General features: G+C 50.0%; 1 long non-coding RNA gene across 1 annotated transcript; it reads right to left on the bottom strand.

Moving 5' to 3' along the window:
* Positions 1-4,536: 4,536 nt before the first annotated feature.
* On the bottom strand, positions 4,537-6,060 carry LOC138690371 (uncharacterized). Its single transcript, XR_011329233.1, has 3 exons — positions 5,957-6,060; positions 5,250-5,380; positions 4,537-4,685 (listed from the first exon to the last, which is right to left on the bottom strand). It is a non-coding gene; the product is annotated as an uncharacterized lncRNA (long non-coding RNA).
* Between the last annotated feature and the right edge of the window lie 2,378 nt (positions 6,061-8,438).

An 8,438-nucleotide genomic window follows, 5' to 3' on the forward strand; every position in this document is an offset into this window, starting at 1 on the left:
TTATGATAGTGATACAAACAAGTTTAAGAGAAAGTAGGATAGTGGAAGAAGCAGAAAATATGATACGTCTCACCCACCTCTAATTTCAGAGGAAGTTCCAGGGGAGGGTTTTTAATCTGTCTGTGGGGTTTTCTTACCACTGCACAGCCCAAGTGAAAAAACACACACCTGTGTTTTATGTAGAACTGTAAACTACAAGAGTAAAACTAGCCAGTCTATGTAATTGCACTTCTTTCCAGGACACATCGGCCATTCTTTTTACATTTCAGTGGAGAGCTTTGCGTTAAAAATCCCTAAATTCTGATACAAAAATAGCAAAACGTCACCTGTAAATCTTTGAAAGGAACAATACATTGAAGGAAAACTGTGCATATAAACTGTAAATGACACGTTGCTGCTGCCAAAGGCTATAACGCTTTTGAGTATCTTTGCCGTCTTCGTCTTCTTTGTCTTCACTTTCTTCTGATGACATTATAACTACCGTTCCTCAACATAACATTGAACTGCTCAAGCAGTCTTGCCAATTCTATGAAATCTAAACTGCCTTACTCTCCTAGTTTTGGCTGGGGTAGTTACATTTCTTCATGGTTTGTACGGGGTTATGCTTTGGATTTGTGCTGAAAATAGTGTTGATGACAATTGTCAAGAAGATTCATTACAAAAAAATCCCCAAATCCAGAACATGCATTTACCGCAAGCTATTTAAAATATGGTGTATAATACTTGAATATGCATTAATAATCATTTGTAATATTGAAATAAAAGAATTCAAAATCCTCGTCTTGCTTTGAGACAGTTCAGGGAACCTACTCAGGACCCCACTGGAGTGAAGTGATCTTGTACGCTGCACTTCGCAGGAAGAGGGCCTCAACTTTTTCTACCGCAATGCATTCTCAGCTCTTAATGACTTTTTCAGTGCAATATGAAGGGCAGAGAAGACACGGAAAAACACCCACACATTGAAGGATAACCTGAGAACATGCAGGCACATCTTGCCTCCTGAGGCACAATGGGAGGAAAGAGTAAAGAATTTAGTTTGACAAGAGAATGGCAGCTCTTAACAAAACGCAAGCCAGATCCATGTAGTACTAATAGAAAGAGAGGCAGCCAACATTTCACTTCAGGGATAAAAAAAATAATTAAAAAAAAAAAAAATCTCTTCACAGGCAAAAAAACTAAACTGCAAGAGATACAAACTTTGGATTCGTTCTGCCAAACTTGCTGGCCAAATGTCCAAAATAAGAGGACGGCCGATCAATCAGCTCTCAGGGAGATTACAGATCTCATTCCCTGTCTTAACACCATCTGCTAGTTTCAGTCAGAATCATCAGAACCTGCAGGAGCACAAACACAGAGACCCTTCTTTTGTAGAGCCTTAACCTGGAGACCATTAGGGTCAAGTTACTACCTTTTTTACAATGCAGGCCAGCGTTTTATCTACTATATTACATTCCAGTTTGCGTAAGAAGCACGTGCCATGGTACTTTTCCATTTCCCCCCACCCCAGAACAGGCATTTCACTTCAACACAGATGTGCAATAATTTCAGCATGTAGGCAAACATCAAAGGTAGTCATCTACTTTATGTGTAATGGCTTTACCTGGGAAGAATACAGCTTCACCTAAGGGCAGGTTGGAAGAGAAGATACTGACTAGCTCTCACACTCCCAACTTCAAGGCATTCTGACCAAAAGGTTTGGACTCAAACTTTCCATTCAGCACAGAAATCTATACAAAGGGTGGCCCGTAAGCTGCTCAAAGTGAGTATGTGAGAACACGGCAAAACCATTCTCAAGCATGCATTTAGCTTAAATGCTAATAACCTCTTGGACTAGCAAGGAAAGTTCTCCCTTGCTGCATGTTGCACCCGATTTTTTTTTTGATTAAATCACTTAGAGAAAAAACTCAGAAAAGCAGATGAAAGTGAACAGTTTGGGGGGTTTGGCTTCATTTTGGTTTTAAGGTGGTTAAACGAGCAATTTTATTGCTTCCACTCTCCGGAAGCATTTTCTTTCTTTAATAACGGATGAGAGTTTAGCTAAGTAAATCCAAGAGGTATTCTTGTTTCTCCTCAACAAAGCAGTCATCACCATCTATTTGCATTTGACAAACACAGATCCAGTAACACCAAGAGAGCAAGGGCTCCCATCTGCTCCGTTTCCCTCGCATGGCAAAGAGGAGGACAGCAACCAGCCCATGGGAGCAGACACCTTGCAAACAGCCACCGCACTAAGGAACACAGCCCACTGCTCAGAAATCACTGGCCTATATAGAAGAACGGGGCTCGAACTGATGAATGAGGGCTTCGAACCTAAAAATGAGGCTTTGGACCCTAAAAAGGAGGCTTTCAATGCTAGAATCAAAGCTTTGGACTCTAACAATGAGGCTTTGGGCCCTAAAAAAGGGGTTTGGAGCATAAAAATGAGTGTTTGCAAACTCAGGATGCAGCTTGGACCCTCAAAACAACCGGCGAGATCCTAAAAAAGAGGCTTTGGAGCTTGAGAAGGCAGCTTTGGAAACTAAAGAGGAGACTTTGCCAACTGTAATGGAGCCTGTGACCTTCAAAATGAGGCTTTGGGAGCCAAAACTAAGACTTTGGGAAGGGAAAGCGAGGCTTTGGAACCTATAAGTGTAACTTTGGACCCTGAGAAGAGGCTTTCTGCCCTAAAACTGAGGGCTTAACCCCCCCCCCAAGTGAAACTGTGGGGCCTAAAAAAAGGGCATGGGTCATAAAAGGCCAAAAGGTTTGGACCAGAACAATGAGGACTTTGGCCCTCCAAATGAGGCTTTGGGCACTAAAAATGGTGGGGGAGACGCTACACGTGGCCCTTAGGGCTCTGCAAAGGAGGAGAACCTATTGGTGTCGATAGGGCCCCAAGAAACGGGGTTTCAGTCCCAAAGAGAGGGCTTGGGTCACTCCAGGGGAGGCCCTCAGCTGTAAAAGAGGCCTTTGGGCCCTCAGAAGGAGACTTTGGACCCTCCAGTGGAGGGTTTGGGCCCTAAGAATGGGGCTTTGGAAATGAAACTGAGGCTTTGAACCTTGCATTAGGTTTTGTGCCTTCAAGGGATGCTTCGGTACCAAAAACGAAGGCTTTGCGCCCTAGAAATGGGTCTTTGGAGGCTCCAAATGAGGGGTTGTACGTTAAACAAGAGATGCCTTGCACCCTAAACGAGGAGCTTGGCCTCCAAAATGAGGCTTTGGGCCCTCCAATTGAGTATTTGGACCCTCAAAATGAGGCCTTGGGCTCTCCTCGTTGCAGACTGGATCCTAAAAATGAGCCTATGGTCCCTGAAAAGGAGGCTTTGGACAGTCAAAAGGAGGCTTGGGGACTTAAAAGTGTGTACTTGGCCTTATAAATGAAGTTGTGAACTCTAAAAAGTGGGTTTCAGTCCTAAAAATGAAGGTTTGTAACCTCAAAATGAGGCATACTAGCCTAAAAGAGTGATTAAAACCCTCAAAATGAGTCCCTGGGCCCAAAAAGCAAGGGTATGGACCCTAAAAAGGAGGCTTTCAACCCTAGAATCAAAGTTTTGGATGCTAAAAATGAGGCTTTGGGCCCTAAAAGAAGGATTTGGAGCATAAAAATTAGGGTTTGGACCCTCAAGATGCGACTTGGACCCTAAAATGACTGGCTGGATCCTAAAAGTGATGCTGCGCTCTAAAAATGAGATAGCTGCTCCTATGCCTGCAGCACCCCTGGCCCTGGGCCTGGCCCTGCTCCCTCCCTTGCCCTGGCTGCCCCCAGCCCATCTCTCACCTCTTATCTCCTCAGGCTGCTCAGCCTCTGCCCCTTCTGGCAGAGGAATTGGGGCACAAATGACATCGCGAGCACCCGCACAAGCCAGGTGCCTGGGCCTGCCCTATCAGCAGTGACATAAACACCACAAAATCCTAAAAATGAAACTGTGGCTCCTAAAAAAAGGCTATGGGTAATGAAAGACAGCTTTGGACCCTCCAAATGAGGATTTCAGCCCTCAAAAGCAGGCCTTGTTCCTGCAAAGGATGGTGGAGATGCTACAAACATGCTTTGGACTCTGACAATGCGGAGAACTATTGGCTCCTCTATGGCCCCCAGAAATGAAGCTTTGCTGCCAAATATAAGGCTCTGGGCGCTACAGTTGAGGCTTAGAGCTGTGAAAGGGGGGTTTGGACTCTCGGAAGGAGGGTCAGGGCCTTAAGAATGGGGCTTTGGGCACTAAAAATGGTGCTTGAGGAATGAAAATGAGGCTTTGAACCCTGAAATTAGGTTTTGGGCCCTCAGCTGGATGCTTTGGTACCAAAAACTAAGGCTTTGCACCCTAAAAAGGGTCTTCGGATGCTCAAAAGGAGGCTTCAGGCCCTCAAAATTGCAGACCGAATACTAAAAATGAGCCTATGGTCCATGAAAAGGAGGATTTGGTCCCCAAAAAGCAGGCTTGGGAAGCTGAAAAATGAGGGCTTGGGCCTGAAAAGAAGCCTTTGGGCCTGAAAATGTGCCTTTGGGCCCTATCAAGAAGGCTTTGGACTCTCAAAACGAGGCTTTGCACCTTCATAATCAGACTTGAAGAAATCATTACTCAAAGGATTTGGTCCACATCATGACCATCACTCTTCTTGGCAACAGAGGGGAAAGCTCTGGATGACAAAGGATACCAGGATGCGCTCCAGAAAAAAAAGACCAGTGCAAGAAGATCCCTGTCACCTACCTGCAAAGGAATAATGCTAGCTCTATGAAATGGGTAGCCAAAATGAAAACACATGGAACAGCAGCCATCACCACAACTCTTTCAGTGGTAGTTTTAACTGCAGCAGATCTGCAGGCAGACAAACTTACTGCCACAGGGCCCCAAAAGGAGTAATAACTAGCAAACAGAAATTCTGCCCATAGCCCATATCTATCGAGCCTTTAAAGGTAAAGCAGCTCTGAAGGTCTAGACCAGCCTGTACTTACATCCTGTGTCTACCTGCTCCATGATCTGTCTAGAAACTCAAATCACAATTACCTTTGAAAAAGAATGGAACCTGGGGGGGAAGGGGAGTGAAAGGAAGACACTGGTGGAAAAAAGGAAAAGCGTACGCATGCGATTACAGACGGAAGGAGCCAAGTTATCCCAAAGACCAGCTCAGCCCAACTCGCTCTTGCTGGCAAAAAGCTGTGCGGCTTGGAAGAAAAAAAGCAGACTTTGGTGCTGGGACGCACAGCAACGTCTGAGCTCAGATCTGAAAGAGCAGAAAAACCTTGACAGGGCTCCTTGCCGCTGCCCTCCTACCCGTGTGCATGCTGCGACCTCCTCGTTGCCCTGAAGTCCTCCCAGACTAACAGGGAGGTGGCATCTCTCCAGTCCACGTGCCGTGACGAAGAAACAGTTTTGACCACAAAGCGGGTAGAAGGTAACTGCATCTGCAGAAGCAAAGGGGCAGCCACGCCTCAGCTTCGGAGATGCCCAAAGCTGCCCCGGGAGCCCTCGGTGCCCCAGCATTTGCTCGGCCCTGAAGCCCCGCAGGGCCTTGCCAGCACTGGGGAGCCCCAGGCACAGAAGGGAAGGACAGTGGTCAGCCCCTGTGGGGAGAGTGACGGGGCTCTGTCCTTCCTTCTGGCCGCAGGAGGATGCCCTGGGCCACGCCAGGACAGGGTGTCTCTCCTCCTCAGCCCCGGGGGAAGGTGAGGCCTGAGGAAGGCCCTGGGTGCCGGGCTCAGCACGGGCGGTGCGACCGGGGCCAGAGCCCTGTCTCCTGCCGGGTGCCGGCCTGGCCGAGGCCAGCGGCTCCCGTCACGCAGCTCCTCCCGCCCAGGGCTGTGGCTGGAGCCCAGACAGACCCGCCTTTTGGGAAAGACTTGCCGATCCAGAGGGAACGCAGAGCAGCTCCCCTCCCCTCCCCTCCCATCCCGTGCCGTCCTCTCACGTTCCCTCCCTCCCTCCCTGAGGGGGCCCAGAGCCCACGAGCAGACCGAGGGAGGGCAGACCTGTGCACACACCTTGCGCTGCTGAGAGAACAGCTCCAGGTGAAATGGCCCCTCTTGAAGGCCGTCTCTCCGCAGGCCCAGTGTCCCAGCTGGCTGAGGAGCAGCTGCCCCGGGGGAGGGGGCAGCTGGCGCAGGGCAGCTCCCTGAGGAGAGGCCCGGGCAGCCCCTGCCCGCCCGGCAACAGCTGCGCCATTGGCCACGGCTGAGCCAATCAGCGGAGCCGGTGGTGGCCTGTCAGTCACTGCCGACCTGGGGCGGGGCCGGAGGGGGCAGAGGCCCAGTGGCCTGAGGAGAAATGGGGGAGAGATGGGGTGGGGCAGCCAGGAGAGGGGGGGACCAGGGCCAAGGCCAAGGCCAAGGCCAAGGCCAAGGCTGGGACCAGGACCAGGTTTGCAATTGCAGGTGCAGGTTGTCTCCCGGTGTGGACGGGCCTGGGGGAGACCTGGAGACCTCATCACCCATGGGCCCTGCCGTGGCCCAGCTCACCAGCCCTGGGCCCGAGCGCTCAGCCCCAGGAGCAACCCCACAACCAGGGTCAGAGCAGCTCCTGCTGCTGCCCCGAGGGTCGCCAGCCCTGAGCCAGAGTGCAGGTAGCTGAGCTGGGATGAGGTGGAAGAGACTGGAAAACGATTCGTGGGGAGGAGGCGATGGAAGAAGGTGCAGCGTACGTGGCGCCGGGGATTAACTGGCACCCTCTGTTTCGTATCTGGGTCGGTACTGTACTTGCACGTGTGTTGTCCCACGAGCGGGGGTCGGTACCCGGCGTGCCATAAGCCGCTCTTGCGCACAGAGCCGAGAAATCTGTTTATTTGAAGTCTGCGCAGGGATGGGTGCTGGGGGGCGACTCCACAAAGCTGTCAGGCCACACCAAAGAAAAACAATGTATTTATTCTGTTACACGGTTACTAAAAGCCCGCCTAAATTTACATTCATCGGTTGGTAGTCACCATCTCATCTACTATTAGCCAGTTACATTTAAATTAGCCTCGCTTGCTGTGTAAATTAGCGTGCATGCTCCTTGCAGGTGTGGGGGGCAAGTTCTTCCAGCCTTGAATGGAGTCGGTGGTCGTGATCTCCCCCTGCTGCCTTTGCTTTTCCCCTGGTTCGTGCTTCTTTGGCAATCTTCGGGGGCCTTCTGGAGCAGGATGTCTCCTTTTTATCAGTCTTTAGTTCCTTCTTCAAGGGTGGGGTCCTCAGCAAAGCATGCATAGTTTATGCAAAGTAATCAGGCTTGCCTAGTGAAGCTATGGAGTAATGGTCCTCCTTAAAGGACAGCGTCTCATGTTTAACCCTAAACTGAGCAGTATCGCCATGGCTAGGCCATAACTCACACGTGTGACTACACATGGCCTAAGCCCCAGATGAGAGCAGAAATTGTTGTTGCTAAGCCTGGGTGACAGAGGGCTGCTCCTGCTCTCTCCTCCCTGGTGTGAGCCGAGCGCATGAGTGCCCTGCCTGCTCCTGCCTTGGTGCTTTGGGAACTGGGGTGAAAAGGAGAGACAGACTCGTGTAGTTACGGGACCTCTTGAGGTGTCCTGGGTTTGCTTTGCTAATTGCTCGTGTAACGTTTCCTCGGCTGTTCACTAGATACGTGCATAGAGAGGCAAACCAGGCCATGAACTGGCTTTCCAATTGAAGGTTTCCTCTTGCAATAAAACGTGCTTCCGTTTTCTCATGGGTAACAGCCTGAAAGATAGAAGCGGAAGCAGCACGTGCCTCTTGTGCAAATAGGTAACAACAGATGGTTGTGTCCGGTTGATCCTTAGTTGCTTCCTGCGTAGGAAATCTGTACATTAATTTAATCTTTGTGTTTAGGCAGGGCCTTGCTAATGTTACTGGGTAGGCAGCAAGCATGTGGATGTCCGGTCTTGTGCGTGTTTGTGACTGATCTTTGTTGCTTCTTTTGATGAGGAAAGTCTTGCTGTGTACTCCCAAGGAATGAGAGAAATGCAAAGAACCGATGAAGAAAGAGCTGCCTATCCAGATGGGAGTGTTAGGTTTTAAATTTTCTCGACTGTGTTCTAGCCAAAAGCCTTGTCTTAAACAACTGAAGTGAGCTGGACCGCTGGGTATTTGTCACCCCTGCGCAATTCTGTATCGCTACGGCCTTTACCAGCCGTGGTGATGGACTGGGGACCTGTCCTGTAGCGAGGTCAAAGAGGGTATTCAGGAAAAAAGGGGTACTTTTCCAAAACGCTTACAAGACAGAAGGCAACAGCTGCTGTAGACAGGTGGGAATACACGGGAACAGGCAGTCTCGCTCAGAGTGAGGAACAGTGATCTGGGTACAGCTGTAGCGTGACAGTTTTCATGGCCTTGAGCAGCACAGGAGGAATTTTGAGGCAGCATGGCCCGGGCAGGGGTGTGTGAACAGCTCCTCCGGAGCGTGGAGATGGGCAGGGGAGAGCACAGTGCTGTTCGTGTTGGTGCGCAGCAGGGGACAGTCGGTGGAGGCTGCTCTGGGGACGTACGATTAAGAGCTGTCGTCTTGGTG

This window comes from Haliaeetus albicilla, chromosome 22 (assembly GCF_947461875.1).
Source record: "Haliaeetus albicilla chromosome 22, bHalAlb1.1, whole genome shotgun sequence".
NCBI classification, from domain to species: Eukaryota; Metazoa; Chordata; class Aves; order Accipitriformes; family Accipitridae; genus Haliaeetus; species Haliaeetus albicilla.